The following is a 19574-nucleotide window of genomic DNA, read 5'->3' as shown; positions in this document are numbered from 1 at the left end:
TCCATAAATAAAGTACCAAAATAAAGGTGCAATAACTAAAAGACTTCACCTAAGAAACTAGACACCTTTTGCAGTAACCTGCCCAGGATGGTATTCAATAGGAGCTACTTCCTCCCTGATAATTTCAACATAAAAGTACACTCTTAAAGCTAAACACTGGTGACTCAGAAAGTGTTTTTTCATCTATGTATATCACACTTCTGTCATAAAATCTGTCCTTATGACAGTTTTAGAAGATTATTAAAGGATACATTTACAGCTGTGGATACATCTCATTGAGTGAAATCAGCTGAGACACAATACAGTGTTTGTGTGCATAAAAATGGGTCAGTGGTGGCAAACATATAAGCATGTTTGCACAGGAAATAGGTTGCTGACACTGCTGGGCCAGAGTGATTATAGACCGCCCAGCTGTCCCAAACATCCTGTGTTTGTTGTGAGCTCATTTAACTTCATATTTTTTGTGAATATGCAGTCATACAGGATGACAATAAATTAAATGACATGCGTGTTTTCAGGCAGATTGTGCCTTGTTTCAATATTTGGTGCATATTCCTAAATAGGTTCATATTTGATTGTATCATGTCGAGCACAGTGCCAGTGAAAAGTGGCTGTAAGTAATTTAGTTGGTGTGCACTGAGCTGTACAATTAAGAGACTGATTTCATGCTGTTTTATGCTTGTCTTGCGCCACATGCATGTCACAGGAAAATATCTGACAGCTGCAGTTTGCAAATAGAATTAGATGAGCACATTCAGTTACTGTATTTTTAATAAATTCTGCATTTAAACAGAGCATTTGCTAAATGCAGTCAGCTGTTTAATACTTGCCACGTGTATAATTAATAATAACACGATCTAAGGTGACGATAAATAATTACTATAATGTGAACAGGGGCCATGTTGCATGCAAAGTGAGGATATTGATAGCAAAAAGACAACTGAAAACTAAAAGTAGGCGTGATAGAATTTCAGTTGACTCAAATAAAAATGAAACCTTGACTCTGAAAACCAATAAAAACAAAGTAAAGCACTCTCATAAAACACACTAACAATAAATAAATACATAAATCAAACAGGAAATGTCCCAAGTTTTCATCTGTGTAATTTTGGTCAAATTTGTCAACAAGCCCCACATTTCTTCATGATTTCATGTTAACTGCCATCACAATGTGACGTTTGTTTTGTAATAGTCTACTTACTAGAAACACCCAACATATTATAAGAATTAAAAAGACTGAATCTGAAACTAATGAAAAATGAAGTAAAAGTGAACTGTGGAAACAAACTGAAAGGAAAATATAAAGGAAAGTTCATTAGAAATACAAAACAGAAGAAAAAAGTAAGGTGTGGTTTATGTTGATTTCATGTATCACTATTTCATCACAGAGGGTCCTGTTCTCATCTTGTACTAGAGATCTTAAACAGCACTGTATGGGGTTTATTTGCAAGACTCCACAAAGATCGCCTGGTTATCTCTGCTCTTTGCCTGAATTTAAACATAGGACTTTAAATGTCAGCTCACAGGACATTGTTACCTTGGCTGTACCTTTTACCCACAGCAAACTATGGAAGAACTACATTTGAATACTTTCCTGCACACAGATGGAACAAGCTAAAAAAAACAACAAAAAACTATGAAGTTATCTGATTCCATTGGAGCATTTTAAAATGTTATATTTGTGTATCTGCAACTACTCTTGTACTTTTTCTTTTTCCTTCTGTCTTCTCATTTACAACAAGTCCCTTTAGGGTTGCTTTGGCAACCCCTAAAGGGACCTCTTGTACATAGCTTTTTTCATTTCTGAGCGTGTATACTGTGTCATTGTGACTTTGTGCTCTTAAACTGTATGCCCTTTGTTGAAAAGAAGATCTCAATCTCAATGGCCATCTATTTGAATAAAACAATTTAATTCTACTCTTTCTTTTGGCTGCTTCCTTTAGGGGTCACCACAGTGGATGGTCTGGCTCCAGCTGACCCTATCCATAGGATTCACACCATCTGCACTGTTCTCCTTCACTACATCCATGAGCCTCCTCTGTGATCAACATCTTTTGTCCAGTATATCCAGTCTCTCTCTTCTACACAAGTCCAGACCATCTCACTAACTTTGTCCTAAAACCGCTCAAGCCGTCCCTCTGATGTACTCATTTCTAATCCCGTCTAACTTGGCCACTCCCAACAAACATGTAAACATCTTCCACTCTGCCCCCTCCAGCTCAGCCTCCTGTCTTTTTGTTTGTGCCACCATCTCTAAACCATAGATCATAGCAGGTCTCACCAACATCCTGTAAACCTTCCCTTTCACTCTTGCTGTAATTATCTCAAATCACATCCGACACTCGTCTCTGGGCCTGCACTCTCTTCTTCACTTCTCTTGTGCACTGTCCGTTGCTTTCGATGGTTGACCCCAGGTATTTAAAGTCATGCACCTTCACTACCTCTACTCCTTGCAGCTTTACAGTACACACACGCGTATTCTGTCTTATTTGCACTGACTCTCCATTTGCCCTTTTGGTTGGACATTTCCCGTGTGCCTGCGTGGGCCTCCTCCTCTACTCCACCTTCCTCTCACAGTCCAAAGACATGCATTATAGACTTATTGGTCATTCTAATTTCGCCATGTAAGGCAGAAAAGGTGACTTGTAAATGTACGGTTAAAAAATTGTTTTTACAGAGCAGTAAGACAAGAAAAGTACATTACATTTCACTTTGAATTTTTATTTTCATTTAGGTTTAGTTTCAGTTCCTTTCCTGTGTGGATCTGCTCATTTCAGTTTAGTTTTTATTGTTGGAAAATGTTCTGTTTCAGTTCAGTTTTTATTAGTTTCAGTGTTACTTTTGGTGTTTATTTTTTAATTGGGGTGGCATTTGTCAGTCTATTACAATGCAAACACTTCTCATCATGTAGACATTGCAGTCTCAATGAACATGAAAAAAGCAAACGCTAAAACTAAGCACATTACCTTGGTGGTTTTTATTCTAATGAGCTTTGTAAGCATACAGTTTGTTTGTCTTTATAAAAGAAACTCATTTTTAATTCTTATTTAATTTAAGTAAAATATTTTCCACGCAATATTTTACTTTTGTTTTAGTCTACTGTAATAACGGTGTTACAATTCGGATATTGCCTCCTTAAGATAGAAAGTCTTATTTTGAAAATACAAATGCGGAAGTAAGTTTAATCGCGAAAGCTCACTGGACCGCCACACTTTTTTTTTCTTTTTTTTTTTGACGGAAACGAGGGCTAACCATTTTTTTCCGCGTCAAGTTCGTGGCTGAAAGTTTTCTTCCTCTCTCTTTTTTCCCCCCTTTTGCGGAGGACCAGTCGCATGCAGTCACAATGAGGGAGAAAGCGAAGGACTTTTTATCGCACGGCTTCTCCTCCGGTGTCCACTTCACGTTGCTCTTCACTGACGTCGTTTAGACTTACTTTAATGCACAACACATTTCCGTTATGCGAAGTCCAACTTGTTGGTTAGTCGTCGTGCTGCGGTGGGTGCCCATCCGAGATAACGGAGAACGTGAGTATGTTGTGGCAGTAACTTTCACCCCCCCTCCCTCTCCCACACTCTCTTCTTAGCATTGCTAAACTTTTCTTTCTTTCTTTCTTTCTTTCTTTCTTTCTTTCTTTATTAAATGTAGCCGCTTGGCGACTAATCCCAAAATATGCAGCAGCCATGTGAACATTTTTTCTTCAAGGTCGGAAAAAAGAAATGTAAAAAAAAAAAAAAAACAACGTGGTTGTGTATAGTTTAAAGGGTCTGCAGGAGTAGCTTCCCGAGTTGGTTGCATGCAGGCGGTGCTGGCGCAGATTTTCCTTTAATTTTTTTCCCTTTTGCCCCTAAAGTGTTTTTTTTTCTTTTAACTAGAAATTAACTTGGTCCTGTCAAACCACAGAACAGCTTCTTCTGTCTCAGCGAGCACAGCTGTCACAATATACACACATGGAAATGTGCAGTTGGCAAGTTTGTAACTAACTCGAGTGAATTTATGTCACTCAAAAAATTGTTTAAGGCTTTGGCGCAAATTTACTCAGCAGTGGTCGCCATGGTGATGACGCAATACTAATCCCACTGACCCTTGATTTTAGGGATTCGTGTCAGGTATTTAAATACAGAGACAGGCACTGATAAAGTACGCTTTAAAAAAATACCGTGTTAAAAACGTGCATCTGAAATTTAGTTTGCGCCTATTCATGACTGCTGGATGGAGATTAGAAACTAGTGGGGAGAAGCCACTTGGTTTGAGAGTCCAGTGCTGTGTGAGTGTGTGTCTGTGTGTGTGAGAGAGAGTAAATCAAAGTACTCATTTTGGTGTGTGTGTGTGTTGGAAGGAATTCAGGTCTATTTCTGGCTCATGGCTGTTTGTGTGTGTGTGTGTGTGTGTGTGTGTGTGTGTGTGTGTGTGTGTGTGTGTGTGTGTGTGTGTGTCTTTGTTTGCACCGATTCCAGCTTTTAGAGCTTTGAAATGAAGGTACTTTTGGGAAGGTGAAGGCGTGTTGTGCCTTTAGTTGTGATGGTTCAGTTCAAGGTGTGTGAATGTGGAGTGCTTTATGTGGCAACGTTGGTCTGTGTGTGTACTACAGGAGCATGATCCTTCAAAGTAAAAGCTTCACTAGCTGTGGTGGTTGCTGAAATCCTCTGACCAAAAAATGTGTAGTAAAGAGCAGATGGAAAACTACATTCTAAGATGCTTTTTGGAAAATATTGGGGTTATGGTTCAGATGAAAACAAAAAACACCAGAGGCTGCTAAACATGTTTTTTTTTTTTTTTTTTTTTTTTTTTGGGCCTGTCCCGTTTGGCTCTTTTGCCATCAGAATTGTTGTCTAAAGGCAAAGAAAGATGCCCAACGGATTTACTTTACCAAACTGACCATCCCAGCCTTGCCGTAATGGTCCATTTGATTCACCTTTTATTGTTTATTTTATTTTCACTTACTGAATACGGGACAGACTTGACTGGGGGAAAGAAGGGGAGAAAGAAAGAGGGAAAGAGAAACAGCTGAGAAGAGGGACGGGAGAGAAGGGCAAAAGACAAAAACCAACAGAACGGGCAGAGAAAAAAAATGCATATATCAATCACCTGGATCACCTGCTGAGAAAGAAAAAAGAAAGCAAGCAGAAGAGAACAAGAGTAATAGAATAAACAACATCACAATGATATATGGGAATATGACAGTAAATACTAAATGTTAAACATTATTGTGCAGCACATAAGATCAACAGAACACAGTGTGCTTTGAGGTAGGAGCCAAAAAGGGTGTAGTTTGTGGGTGTGATCACCCGTGTGTACACCTGTGAGCATGGACGCGCTTGTTTTTTGTTTTTTTAAAAGGTTCCTTCATGTAATAATCTGCTAGAGGGTGTGGGGGGACCACAGCCCCGTCCTCCAGGGCGTGAAGCAGGTGTGGAGGAGATCAAAACTCCAGACATCCAGAGGCCCCCAGAACACAAGAGACCAAGGAAGACCAACAGAGGGGCAGCTGCGCCACTGTCCCAGAAAGAGCTGAGGAGAGTCCCAGATGAGGGCTCACTCAGCAGCCGCGGAGCAGAAGCCAGGGGGAGTTGCAGTGACGCGCCCGTGAGCTCCGCCGGCAGCCAGCTGCGCCTGAGTGACCGAGCCCCAGGCCGAGAGGCCGGGGGCACCCCACCTCCGAAGTGGCCCGAGCGAGCCCCAGGCTCCAGGCCCCGATAAGCGGCCGCCAAGGAGTGAGCCGGTGTGTACCTGGACGCCCATCCCCGGACACAAAGAACCACCAACGCACCGATGTCTGAGGGGGTCCGCCACTGGCAGGGGAAGTGGTGGTAGGGGGAGATAGGCCTCCAAACCTTGGAGGGCCTGAGATGTCCCCAGAGAGGTGGCGCCTGACACCCAACCTGACATATAGACACAGACATACAGGCACACACATATACAAACATCCATTCCCACCCTCATGCTCTCATATGCACTTACTCCACACTCAACCAACGTGGAGACAGACATAAAGAGACGTTGTACACACGATCACACTCCCCAAGCGTACTCTACAAACCGGGTCTAGGTGCCCTCGCCCCTGGAGGGGGGAACTGCACCCAGACCCAGGTGGTGTTTCCCTTTTCCCTGCGGTGCTAAACATGTTAATACCAATGTATTAACACTCAATTGGGGTTTGTTTTGTTGTGATATAACTTGGGGAGTACCACATCAAGGCTTAAATGCATTTTTTATTTAAAACATTTTCATGACCACCAGATATGTTTTGCCATCCTTAATCGCCATCAAATGGGTAAAATAGCATAAAGACATGCTGACTTCAGTAAAATTAGAAGGCCCATTACATGCACCACTGTTTGGGTCACAATATAATTACAACATTATATTGGAGGTAATAATGAGCTGTCATTCACGTTAACATTTTCTTTGCATAATTCTGCCTCTTCTACATTTTTCGGTGGTTACGTTATTTTACTTTTGCCCGTGTGTGATCTGTGTGATATTAACAGGTGCTGAAGCTTACCTGCAGGGTACATATTTACCTTGTGAGGTCTGCATACTTTGACGACTGAGTCATTTCGATGCAACAGTCACACCTTGAGCCACAGAGGCAAAAAATATCCCTCTTGGGTGGTAAAGTAACACGGCTTTGTATATAGTTTCTTTGGCTGATAATTTTAACTCTGTCGAGCCAACCTGACGTGGTTTATGCCAGACAGGCCTGCAAAGCCAGGAGAATATTTAACGGTGCATTGGGTTAAGGGAGCGCTATTCAGTCACCATAACTTACAGTGTGGGATAAAGAGCGATGGTGAGCGATGTAGGTGCAGCCATGGCTACGTCTTCTGTGCTGAAATTAATGAATTAGAAAGGCGAAAGAGAGACAGCAAGGACTTTAGTTCCTGCTTCCAGCATGAAGAGAATGTAATGTAGGCCATACCAGCTGGAAAACAGTGAACCATATCAGACACAAACTAAAATGACCGAACTGATTGCATCAGAAGGTGAAACTGTATTGAGTCATGAAATATTCCTTTTTTTGTAGTTTAACCACAAGTTAACTCTTTTGTCTGTTGTGATAGTATCTTTTGTTTGAAAATACATCCTAAAAAATTCTTCAGTCTTGGTCGTCATTGTTATAAGCTGGTGAAAACCCTCCACAGACTAAAGCCTATCTGTAATCTTTTTACAGGTTTGCAGCACTTCCAGATTCCTGTTTGGCTTGTGTAGTCTCAAGTGAAACTGTTATTTCTCAGAAAAAAACCCTTTTACTTCCCCACAGATTTTCTTGATTTCTGATGCATGGATGCATTGGTTCTGTCTTCACTTCTCTTTTGCTCTTTGTGGTATGGCTAAAGTGGGGGTGTCACACTTATAGGCCACATGCAACCCAATTTGATCTCAAGTGGGCTATGCCCGTAAAACCGTATCAATGCAAAGGAAGAAAGGGAAGAAAAAACTGAATATACAATCACAAGTATATTCTAACAGAGACATGCCATTAAAAATGAGCTCGAGTTGAACATTATGCCTGACCTTTGGCATTCATGTAGTGCATTTGCTCTCATTGCAATTTACTAATCAGAGTGGAGCTATAGAAGGAACAAAACCTTCACATGTGGTGTTGTTGTAACTAAACAGCATTAGTGTTTTAGGACTTTTATTAATCCGACAGCCTGGTTAGATCTTAAAATCCTTTTGGCTTTCTGTACATTTTCATTCCTGTGCGATCCAGGATTAGCAGTGCATTTTGATATGATTACTTGGTTGGGGATTTTATGCAATACAGCACATTAATATCCTGGAAGCTGTGAAAGAAAGGAGTGCAGCTTAATCGTGATCATTTTTACTTTTTTTGTTTTTTGAACCAGTTGTGCATCCAGAAACAAGTGAGAGGAGTGAACTCTGAAGCTTTGGCTATCAGATGCGGATCAGACACTGTCATGGTTCGATGTCTTGAACTGAGATGTTATCAGAGTCAGCTTTTCCGCTTCCCCCAGGGGTTCTAAGAAATCCACTGATGAGACCACGAGAGAGGTCTGACTAGAGCTGGGCGATATGAGATTTTTTCATATCACGATATGTTTTTTTCATTTCAGGCGATAACGATATCTATCACGATATAAGCCAAATAACTATATTTGTAAGATTTAAATGTGCCGTTGCTCACAAGTAAAATGTGAAATAATCAGCAGCTTGTTTTTATTTAAATATTTATTTCCCATAATAATTTCAACAGGGTAGATGTACTTAAGGAACATGAGACTTTTTCAGATAAATAAAGGCAAATATTGCAAACTACACAAAAGGCAGCCGCTAAAGCGTTTAAGTTTCAAAATAGAACAAACGAAACAGACTAAATTGTCAATTCCACTTAGAAACAAAATATTAATTCTAAAAATAAATCTTAGTTTGTTTTACAGAAGAACAGACAAAACTGACTAACTTTTGTCAATATCAAATAAACTGAGAACTAAAAGGAAATTCTCAATCTCTCCTTGTTGTATAGCTGAGCTTTTCAAACAGTTTTAACAGTTACTTTAGTCTGACAAAAGCCGAATGACGCATTAGCGCTTCCAGTCAGAGACTGAGGCTACGTCCACACATACACGGGTATTTTTGAAAACGGAGATTTTCCGTTTTCGTTTTAAAAAATAATCCCGTCCACACATAAAGGCAGAAATGAAGGAAAACGCTGCTATGAACATGCCAAAGCAGCAGGTGGCGCTAGATTCCTAACCGTGCAGAAATGTTGGCCAATCAGAAGTCTAGAAGCCTCGGTGGGAAAAAGTAAACAAAGCTGGGGCATAGAAGCAGAACCGAGTCGTATGTGTGGAGGGACAGTAACTGTGTGTATATGTAAGCATTTAAACACTGCAGAGAGTAGAATTAACAGTATTGTAGAAATTCATTTCACCGAAACAATAACGTGGCGCACAGTGTGACGCATGCACCAGTTTATTGTATTTCCAGACTTGCTTTCGGCACAATTTACAGTGCACGCTACTCTGTTTTTTGTCAGACTTGAAATAGCCGAAATACCTTCACACTACGGAACTTCTATGGCTCTTCCGTTCGACAATCTCTCCGGCATTGGAACCATCATCTGTTTTCTCTTCGGTCACGCTCGGTTGATTTTCTAGTCGGCACACTCATTTCCTCCATTACCCGCTGGCTCCATTACCCGGCCGGCTGCTTCCCAAACAAACACACGTGCGGCTTGGTACTTGTGCTGTATGTAACGCGACGTGACGCTGCGGCTGTGATTGGTTCGGTTCTGCGCTACGATACTTGATTTGGATTGTCTGACCTTTTTTTTTTTTTTTTTTTTATATTAAGAGGACAAGAGCGGCGAGGTCTATCGCGATAGCTTGATTTCTCTATCGAGTAAAAGTTATATCGCGATACATATCGTTATCGTTCTATCGCCCAGCTCTAGGTCTGACCCACAGTGGCCTCAGTGGGGAAGAGGGAGGAGGCGGCAAAAGAGAGAGGAGAGCCATGGGAGATAATTTGGCAGGGAGCTGGGAGTTGACTGAGAAATAAAGAAGAAACAAATTAGGACCAAAAAAAGGGGAAGGAAAGAAGGCTATTTTCTGGTCATAACAGACTTTCTACAATAACCCGGACATTATTGAGCTGTTGGTGTGTGTTTATGTGATATGACTTGCACAGCTTTTGGCATCTGAGTCCTAAAATTTTAGCTTTAACTGTGGATTCTCACCACAGACACACACAAACATATACATATAAGGCGTTCACTAGGGTTAAGTACTTGCCTGTGTGTGAACACGTTTGTGCAAGTGTTAGAGAGGGGATACGCATGCGTGCCTGTGTTTTTTCCAAAACAGCAATAATTAGAGAGTGTGTGTGTGGGTGTGTGGGTGTGTGTTTTACTCCAATGCACCCTTGTTCTTGTTGTTGGAAGAATGTTGATTATAGTCTTGATTTAGCTGCAGCAGCATAAGGATCTCACTTAAAAGCATGTGTGCGCTTGCAGGCTCGGCATTTGCTGGACATTGATGGATATGTGTGTGTGGGTGGTTGCACACAGTGAAGGTGTATGATGGGGTCAAGAGTTTGTTTTGTTTTCAAGTTGTCCAAAGAAACACTGCCCGTCATGACAAGTTTTTCCAGATTCCTTGGCTGCGTGGTGCAGAGCTGGAGTTGTTCGCTGCATTTAAACTGTGCTATTCTTTTGTTGTTGTTTAATTTTTTTACAAAAATGCTAAGTACTTCATGGTTGTAGTATTGCAAATGTGAGAATTTTCTGCCCTTGCATGTCAGACAGAGCTGTGTTTTTCTATTTAGCAGAAATACGAGTCGTGTCTCAGCTGAAGTGAAAGTAGGATTACATTTCTCACACAAAATGTCCAGTTTGCAGCAAGTCCCATCACAAGCACATAATTTGCTATCAGTGCAGAAAAACAGGATTCTTGGGAAATGTCTTTGTGCCAAAAAGAGGCACTTTGTAAGGCCTAACACAGAAACTCTGTTCGCTCCTTATAAGCCCCAACGTAGAAAGGTTTAGACTAGCCTTCCGGGAAGGCAGATGCCTGCAGATGATTCACTGCTGATCTGAGTGAATGATGGAGTCAATTATGTCTCAGCCAAATCCCAACAACAACTCAACACAGTGATGGAGTATTGCACCTCTTAAATATTGGCAAAGTGAATCAGAACAATCATGTGACTCATTCATAAAGTGCTTGTGGATTTCAGACAGACATGTATGTGGAGTTTTGAGTCGTGAATGTGTGAATCGACTGAATTGTTTTGATTTGACTCAGTTTTAGTGGTGAGTAGCTGAGTCAAGGATTGTGTCATCAACTTTTCTGAAACTAAGCTTTTGATCCCTTACCTTCCAGTAAGAAGTTGAGGTTGAGCTTTCGGTGACAGTCGAGCTGAGAAGCTGTTTTTAAATTCAACAGTGAACTGATTTTTGTGTTTAACGGTAAAAAAAACCCCACTCTCATTTGTTCTTGGCCAACAATTTCTAAGCTAATTAGACCAAAATTTGAATATCTCTTGATAATGTGGGGATATTTTGTACCCAAAAGGTCAGAGGTAAAGTTTTGGCTCGGTTTTCGACCTGTGTGAGTAGGGGCTCAGTTCTTCAGTGATCTGTTTGGATTGCAGGCAGCCATTTTTGTTGTGAGTGAGTCTGGCCACTGGTCTTTGTAATTATTCATACATCTGTTTATTTATTGATTGGCAGTTTTGGTTCTCTATTGGAGCTGAGTGTCAAAAGTAATATCCATATGAATGTCAGCAGAACATTGCTTTGTAACAAGATGATCAACCCACCTGTCAGTGTTTTTTGATATTGTGACTCATTTGTGTAGCTTTAGGGAAAATAATAATTAAATATTAAAAGTCAGGAGTGTATCATTTATCCTGTGATGACGCAGAAATGCAACAGATTTGTGACACATCAGTGGTGGATATTCTCTTGTTCCCTTCTATGTTTGCATTAGTCTGCATCACAGAGCTGGAGAAATCAAGAGGGGATAAAAACAGTGGTCAAGACTTGTCTTTTGTACTGGGTACACTGTTTCTTGCTATACACTACATATGGGCAAATTGCTATTACTTAAGGGGGGTGGGGGGTGGGGGGGGGGGGGGGGGGGGCTCAGGCCTCTGCATTCCGACAACAATAACACAATGCTGCTATTCTTAAGACACAGAAATAAAGTCCAGCCACTTTCTGCCTATTTCCTGTGGTGGGAACTGAGACAGGGAGGCAGGTTGGGAAAGTAGGAAAAGCAAAGGCTGGGTCTATGATGATAAGAAGGAATTCAGACTGTGTGCAGGAGTAATCCACGTTGAGCACTGGAAAACAAAACTGGGGTTTTAGCTTAAATGAAACAGTTAATATGATGATATTATGTATCCTGACTAATACACATCCTTCCAGCTGTCCGACATCCTACCAATGACTAATACAAAACATCTTTACACAATCTGCAGTCTGTCATTATCCTGACCCTGGCATGTGAAGGAAATACTAAACTATAGGGCTCGTGTAGCAACAGGCAAAAGAAAAAAGAGAGAGGCAAGTTATGACTTTGCTTTGATTGTGTGGATTTGACATGTGAGGAGGGAATGAAGTCAGCAGCAAATGACAGGCATCACAGACAGTACAGGCCTCAAAGCTGACAAAACACAACACACAATGAGGTCTGTGTTACAGGCAAACACTTCATTACAATCAGGTCCGGTAAAGGTCTGATTTGGTGTAACAATTCTCAGAAACAGCGGTTTTAGATTACAGCTTTAGGTTTTGTTAGTTTTTTTCTTTCAAAAGAAGACTGATAAAAATTATTTTTGCCAGAGGCCTGATCATGTGATTTCTGATTGGGTCACAGATAAAAACTAAACTCCTCATTTGCGACTAGTATGATTAAAGCAGGCTCCACACGGGCAGACGTTTGACTGATTTTGGTCTCGGTTTCACAACTGTTACACCCCCTGCTTTCACTCCACATCTAACGCGGAGATTTTTTTTTTACAAGATATTTCCTTCTGATTCTCCTGGAGCATCAGTGTGAGGTATTTTAGCTTTTGGAAGACTGATCAGTTTATTCTAGGCCCCATCACCATTTCTTGTGGCCTCTAGTAAGTACATTTAAACCACTTGAAAGCCACAGTGGGTATGTTATCTGTTCAGCACTGTAGTGGTATTTGAAAAATTCATATCGCGCTTGACATTATAAAGAGTATATCAGTACAGCCGACGTACTGGCCAACACTGAAGCACGTGGAATTGGGTTTACATTTAGTGCTATTTAATCGTTCCTATTTTTTCAGCATTTTTGAGTCTTTATAAGGACATAAATTTAAAACACACCGATAAAGAAATCTTCAGGTCTGAAGAAACACGTTTTCAGAATTTAAAGCCAAAATCAAATTTTTGAGCATAAATTTAAGCATCTGTCTGTTGAGATATAAAAGATGAGATATAAAAACTGCACCAATTTGATGATGATGATACAAAATAAAAGAAACAAGCACTGGCAATCCTGGATGTTTGACCTTATTTCTGATAATTCAATGAAGGAAACCTGAAAAAGTGCATTTTCGGGAAACTTGAAGGACTTCTATCACCATGTGGGATAGATGGCTGGTCAACATATTTTCTAATATAGGAATATTTTAACACTTTCAATCTTATGGCATGGCAAGTCCAGATTTGCAGATCTTTGTAGTGTGATTTCAGTCTCAGTTTCAGTATTGTTACACCCCTGCTCTTACTCCGTAGCTTCTTTGTGAGTAATATGGCTACATCCGAATTGTTTTCCTTTGACATGTGTTAGACAAAAGGTTTCCTGCTCATTCTCACAGAGCAACAAGTTAGTGTTTGGAACAGGGATTACAGAGCCAAAGCTTATCCATGTCTTTGTGATATCCAGATTAAACTTGTATAACAACACCACTGGGCTCTGGCTGTGCCTAGTAGTTGCAATCGCCGCCTCCCCTCGTGTTATACCTTTGAATCAGCTGATGCTTTCCTCGGGCTATGGGAAGTTAAGCCCAAAGTTATCTCATGTTTCAGCGCTACTTCCTCCTTTACAATATGTTCTTCAATTATGTAAGCTGTGTGCGTCTCGCTTTCTGCTCTATGTATTATCAAAGCTCTTTCACATCTCACTTCACACAAACAGGAACAGTAAGCCTCAGCCAATCCCAACCCTGCGACTGTATGTCTTTTTCATGTCGGCCTCTGCTTTTATGCACCTGATCAATCGGCCTCAACGCAGCTCGTTGCGGGTAGCTGATGTCAGGCCGTGCCACTTTGGCGTGATGCAGAGCAGCTTGTTGCATTCAAGTATAAAACATGAAGTGAAAGGAATGGAAAAAAGGTCACATGGTGTCGGTTTGTGTTAACTGGTATGTTGCCTATCAGTACAGCAGGCAGTTGTGCTTGTCAAAACAATATTGAATGGTGGCTGTATTAGAGCGAATTCCTGGACCCTTTTCTCTTGAAAACAGACTTGGATAGTAGTGGTATGTGGATTTTTATTCATGTCGGCTTTTTTGTTTTTTATGGATGTTGTTGATCAAACTTGGTGGGACATTTATTAACTTTATGTACACTTACAGCCATGAAGCAGACTCTTCACAGGCATGGCGATATTTTTTCTTAGTTTACCGATCAAACTAGAGAAGTTATGAAAGTATAAATTTGCTAGTTCGTATCGTAGACTGTACATAAAAGATCAGAATCAGAATACTTTATTGATCCCTAAGGGAAATTATTTTTTGTTACAGTGCTCCATTATAAACAAACATTAACAAAGACTGGATGGAGGCAGCCACTGAAGCAGTACCTATTAATTTCTTGATTCCTCGTTTTAAAGTATTTAGTTTAGGTTATTGGTTACTGCCAGTTTGTCTTGTCACTAACTTAACAGCTAACAGTAGAAAACTTGGTTAGTTGTATCTAAAATCTGAAAGTACTAAAAAAAAGATAAAATTGAACTTTCACTCAGTGGTGCCCACATGTTCTAAAAAAATTAACTTAATATGCTCAAAAAGGCATGGTTGAGAGGATTTGAATGAAGACTAATTAGTAGACAGCTACTGGTTATAATGGTCTCTGTTGGTATACTTGTCAATCAAGGCAGTCAAAATCTAAATGGTTTTATTCATCCACTCTACAGTTATTAAAGAGAAATAAGCTATAGAGACCAAAGCAGTTTCTGTATCAGGCTGCTAACGTGATTGCTGCTGCTTAAAATGGGATTGTAATGACCGTTTATTCTCGCCGTTCTCACTCTCCCATCTATAGCAACAGTGTTAAAACATAGCAAAAATAAGTAATCATAATACTAAGATCACTAGTGACGACGTGTCTCAGTGGAGTGATGGCAAAAAAACAATTAGCGATTTCACATCTTTTCAGTTTCATATTGTGACTCGGTTTATTTTTATCTCAGAAGCCGATAAAAGCCGACCCATTTCCTCCCATTAATATCATGTTGATAAGAGCTAAAATTACCAGCTGTTCTTCAGCGGGAACATTTTGTAGCTAATTTGGCTTTTTGTGTGCTCTCGTATATCTGACCAAATGATCATGTCACAAGCTTTCGGTGCTGAATTATGATCTGACTTACAGTTTTTCTCTCAACAGTTTTAGCTTAGCTGATGTGATCATATGATTTTTTGTGTGCATGTGGATAAAAAAAAACCCATGCAACTCTAAGCTGAAGGTCCAGTGCATAAATCTGCACCTCCAAGGTGCATCGTGCAGGCTATGATGAACCTTAGCTGTGTCACAAATGATCTCGGTTTTGCTTTGTTCTTGTGGAGAGAGGATGCTTGAATTGCACTTAATTATATATTTATTTAATGACACTGTCTGCGCCATTTCTCTGAAAAGAAGATCATATGCCAAATTAGCATCAGCCACTTTCGCATATCATCCACCCTCTTAGTCTAAGTTAGAAATACCCTATAGCTGAAATCACAACTTAGCTGTTGTTTGTAAACTTCTTTAAAACTTGTAGGGTTGTGCAGGAGTTTGTAATGGCTTAGAAGTAAATGAGTTTAGTGGGATGCTTTTTATACATCATATATTTCATACTCTTTAGGTTATCTGAGGAGCTGTTTTGGGGAATTATAATTATTAAAATACATTATGTAGTGGCGAAGAGACGAAAACGTGCGTAAGCATGCCTAGTTATTTTTTGATAGTTATTTTTGGTTATTCTCCTTCTCAGGAGTTGGCTCACAACCGATCATTAACAGATGGTTATAAGCTAACATTATGCTGGCTAATGTTAGGCTTAGGTGTCCTAAAAATGACACTTTCCCTTTGATAAATAGATTGATTATATGACAGTTTATTCGCTAAGTGTCCAAGTCCAATGACCTTAGCTCCATTCCAAATAGGGCTGGGTGTCGTCACTGATTTCTAGAATTGATTTAATTCCGATTAACAAGGTCCCGAATCGATTCGATCCACGATTCGATTCAGTTCGATTTGATTTGAATCGGGGAAATTTTGCCTCAGACAGTCAGAAATATTATAATTCTGATCACGTATCAGTACATTTCCATATTTTTATATCTATAAAAAGAAAGCTGACACTTGCGAGACTTTATCAAAGGTCTAAGCATCACAGCAGATGCCTTTGTGTCAAAGTAACTGAGGATAAAACACAGAAAAACATGAAGGCGATTTTCCAGGCCTGGGCTTTTATAAAAAATATTCTGCAGTACATCAAAAACAGAAGGAAACCGTTAATCAGCATATGAACATTACCTGATGCTGTTGAAGCATGAAGCAGAGCAAACTTACAGAGGGTTTATCAGAGACACAGCTAAGCGTTTTCAGTCAATATTGTTTGGAGAGAGATCAAACCTGCAGCTTCAGAATCAGCGCAAAAACGACATAAACACAAAGCGCGCACCCGCCGAAACATCAGAATCAGCGAGCTGTCGGGTTTCGGCCCCGACCGTGTCCGTGCCATTGGGTGAGAAAGGCGACATTTCGCTGATTCTGATCTGTCGGCGGGTCAGCGCTTTGTGTTTGCATCTTTGTGAAGAATCCGTGTACCTGCTCTCATTTACTGTTTTAGCTGTTTGGTGGTTGTTGAAATTTTGTGAGGTTTAACCTGAGATTCTGGCGTTTCGGGCAAAATAAATTTATATAAAAAAATTGATTCAGGATTTTAATGAATCGATATCACGTTATCCAAGCTAGAATCGATTTTAATCGATAAATCGATAATCAAAACTCACCCCTAATTCCAAAGACTGGTGTTGCTAATAGCGGCAAAAACAGGATCAATAACAAAACAGGATACAGTTGATGGCAGTCTGCAATCTACTGACATCTAGTGGTGAGATTTTACACACTGTACCTTTAAATTTAACATATTAGGTCATTATTAAGTAATCAGTGTAGTGTATGTATCAGAGTAGATAAATCGAACATTTATAAAATAATTTAGAGGTTATTCTAAAATATCATGATGTGTATTGTGTACTGCGATTTAGCCTTAAAATACGAAAGCAGAAAAGTTCCCAGAACCACTTGTTTTTTTTTTTTTCACTTGCAGCTTTCACCACAAATGTGTATTCATCATGCTCACAGTTAAATATTTTAAGTAACACTTGTACTTGATATTCTAGTTCTCTCCTCACGTAAGGCAGCACGTTGGTGTGCATGTGAGTGTACATGCACGGCGTCTTTGCATGTGTGCACTGTTTGCTGCTTGCCAGGGCAGGGCTTCCTGTTGCTGTGATTGCTGCCCAGGCAGAGCAGAGCAGTGATCCTTTGGTCTCCTTTCCTCTTGTGCTCTGCCACCTGGACCTTCATCCACAAACCTGGCGCCGTCTCCTCTCCTCTCAGCTTTCTCCTGCTTGTTATTCTCACTTCCTGCCTGGCCTCTCATTATCCGCCCATCTGTCTTTCTCTCTGTCCTTGTGACTGTTGTTCCTCCTCCTCTTCCTTTTCTCACTGCTTTATTGCCTTCTCCCCCCTCTTACAATCACTTACTGTGCCCCTGCTTTATAAGTTTATCCGTATCTCTGATTCATTCAATGATTCAGGGAGTGAAAATTCAGAGGTAATAAAATCTGTTTTTGACCCGAGTTCCTTGGATGCACATGTTGCTGTGTTGTTTTTTTTTATTTTTTGGCTTTAGGTTTTTGTGTGTGTGATTTATATAAATTTTCCACTGCAGTTTTTACAGGAAACGCCGAGTGTTTGATGTCTCTGTGAGCCTCTATGCCATGCATATTAATTGAGTCATAAGCAATAGATTGGATCCGGCTGATGTCGGTAATAAGGCTCGGGCTATATAAAGGTCGGACGGATGTGGTTCGCTGTAAATTGCATTTTACTTAATGAGCGTGACAGTTAGGACTGCATCCTATTTTTTGCAATAATGTACAACTAATCAGCACATAGAGGTGTACATGTACACACATTCCCAGACCAGTTGCTCACACATCTGTATGTTTGTGTGTTTTAGAGCAAGAGCAAACAGTTTAGCTCATCGCCCAACAATCTGATATCTATTCATGTTTAAGTGTGTCTGAAAAAACATGGAGGTAGTGTCTGTGATGTCATGTCTGGAGGGTCTGGCGGGAGTGCAGTGTTGGAGCTGATGTGTAGCAGTCAAGTAGTAACTAATGTTTATTGCGCCTGTGGTTGCATCTTCTTCCTGTCTTTGTGCAAAAAGGACTTCAATTCCACTTCTGCTGTCGTTAGTTTCTCATATTTATCTTTTTATTCTTATAGTTTACAATTTCTTCACAGCTTGCTCTTTAGGGAAAGTTCGCTTGATTTCCACTGTGAATTCAGTGAATTTGGAATTTTTTATAAACATTTTTTATTTTAAAATGATTTGCTGATTAGTAGAGCTATAATCATAGAGTTGGCTAGTTGATTATTTAGGCGATATTGTTTACATGACTATAGGTTTTGACAAGCCCCGGCCACACATGCCTAATGACTGGTGATCCCCTGAAAACCACAGGTCACTCTGGAAAATGTGTATTCCTCAGTTGAATGGCAAGTGATTGCTGGTGATTGCTGCCTGTGTGGTACTGCAAGGCAAGGCAAGGCAAGTTTATTTGTATAGCACAATTCAACAACAAGGTGATTCAAAGTGCTTTACAGAGACATTAGAAACAAAAACAAATAAAAAGCACTGCGCTGAAAACCTGCTTGAAACCAAGCTGCTTGCCAGCAGATTGTTGTGGGTGTCCATAGTTTGCATGGAAGATGCTGACTTGTTTGCGAACATGTTTGCCAAGTGATGTTAAAACTGTGAGGAGTGTGATGTAAATTGAGAACAAGACCGGTTGCCTTCAAAATCAAACTTGGATCAAGTTGGCATCATGCAAACTATGGGCGACTGTAGAAATCTGCAGCCAAAACTATCACATTGAGGTTTTTGGTATAGCATCCTCTTTGTGACCAGTTTCACCTAGAAACAGCCACCTGTTGGGGAATACATATATTTCCTTTAGTGACTGGAGGTTGCTGACCCCTTACTTTCATAAGGAGAAAAGTGCAACACCAATAGCCTTCCTGGACCAGTTTAATGGTAGTTTAGTAGCTGGAAAAGAAGACTACATTATGAAAAATGCTATGCTTTGAAACATCCAAATGTAATCTCCATAAATCTGCAAAGTCTTGTCTATTTTTCCTGAGTCTGGCGTGCTTTTTCCAGTTGTTTACAGTGGCAAAAACAGCTGTAGCAACATAACAAGGTGCTAGTCATCTTTTCCACGCTGTGCACCTCTTCCTAGCTTAACCAGCTGTCCAGTAACAGTGGAAAGACGGTCGAGCAACACACTGACCGAATGTCACAACAAGTGTGGAACAGCAATGAAGGACAAGTTAATGCTGCTGCTCTCTGAGTATTTATGCCTGCACCTGTTCAGTAACCAGTGTCAGAGCTGCTGAGGCTGTGCCTTTTTGGTACTATCAAGGACTGAGCTGAGTATTGTCAGGAGTGCTGAGTACTTTTAGCATGAAAAAACCCAACAACTCCGAGATGTACAGAATCTGCTGAAATTAAATTGATACTGTTTCAGAGAACTCATTGGCATATAGTCATCTTGTCGTTGTTAGG

General features: G+C 40.3%; 1 protein-coding gene across 3 annotated transcripts in view; it reads left to right on the top strand.

Annotated features, from left to right (window-relative positions):
- The first annotated feature begins 3221 nt into the window (after window positions 1-3221).
- The window catches only part of sh2b3 (SH2B adaptor protein 3), an 80520-nt gene continuing 64167 nt past the window's right edge, over window positions 3222-19574 (top strand). Inside the window, exon 1 of one of the 3 annotated variants that reach the window (XM_085425923.1) lies at window positions 3222-3524. The gene's annotated coding sequence lies outside the window, so the exon portion shown is untranslated. Of the gene's footprint in view, window positions 3529-19574 lie in introns of all 3 variants that reach the window. The other 2 variants (XM_085425920.1, XM_085425921.1) reach the window with 2 other exon arrangements.

The sequence above is a fragment of the Rhamphochromis longiceps genome, linkage group LG12 (genome assembly GCF_057381845.1).
Source record: "Rhamphochromis longiceps isolate RC_006_pf linkage group LG12, R_longiceps_female_GT1.1, whole genome shotgun sequence".
NCBI lineage: Eukaryota > Metazoa > Chordata > Actinopteri > Cichliformes > Cichlidae > Rhamphochromis > Rhamphochromis longiceps.
The sequence above is the reverse complement of the archived record's forward strand: the minus strand, read 5'-3'. Positions and strand labels throughout refer to the sequence as shown.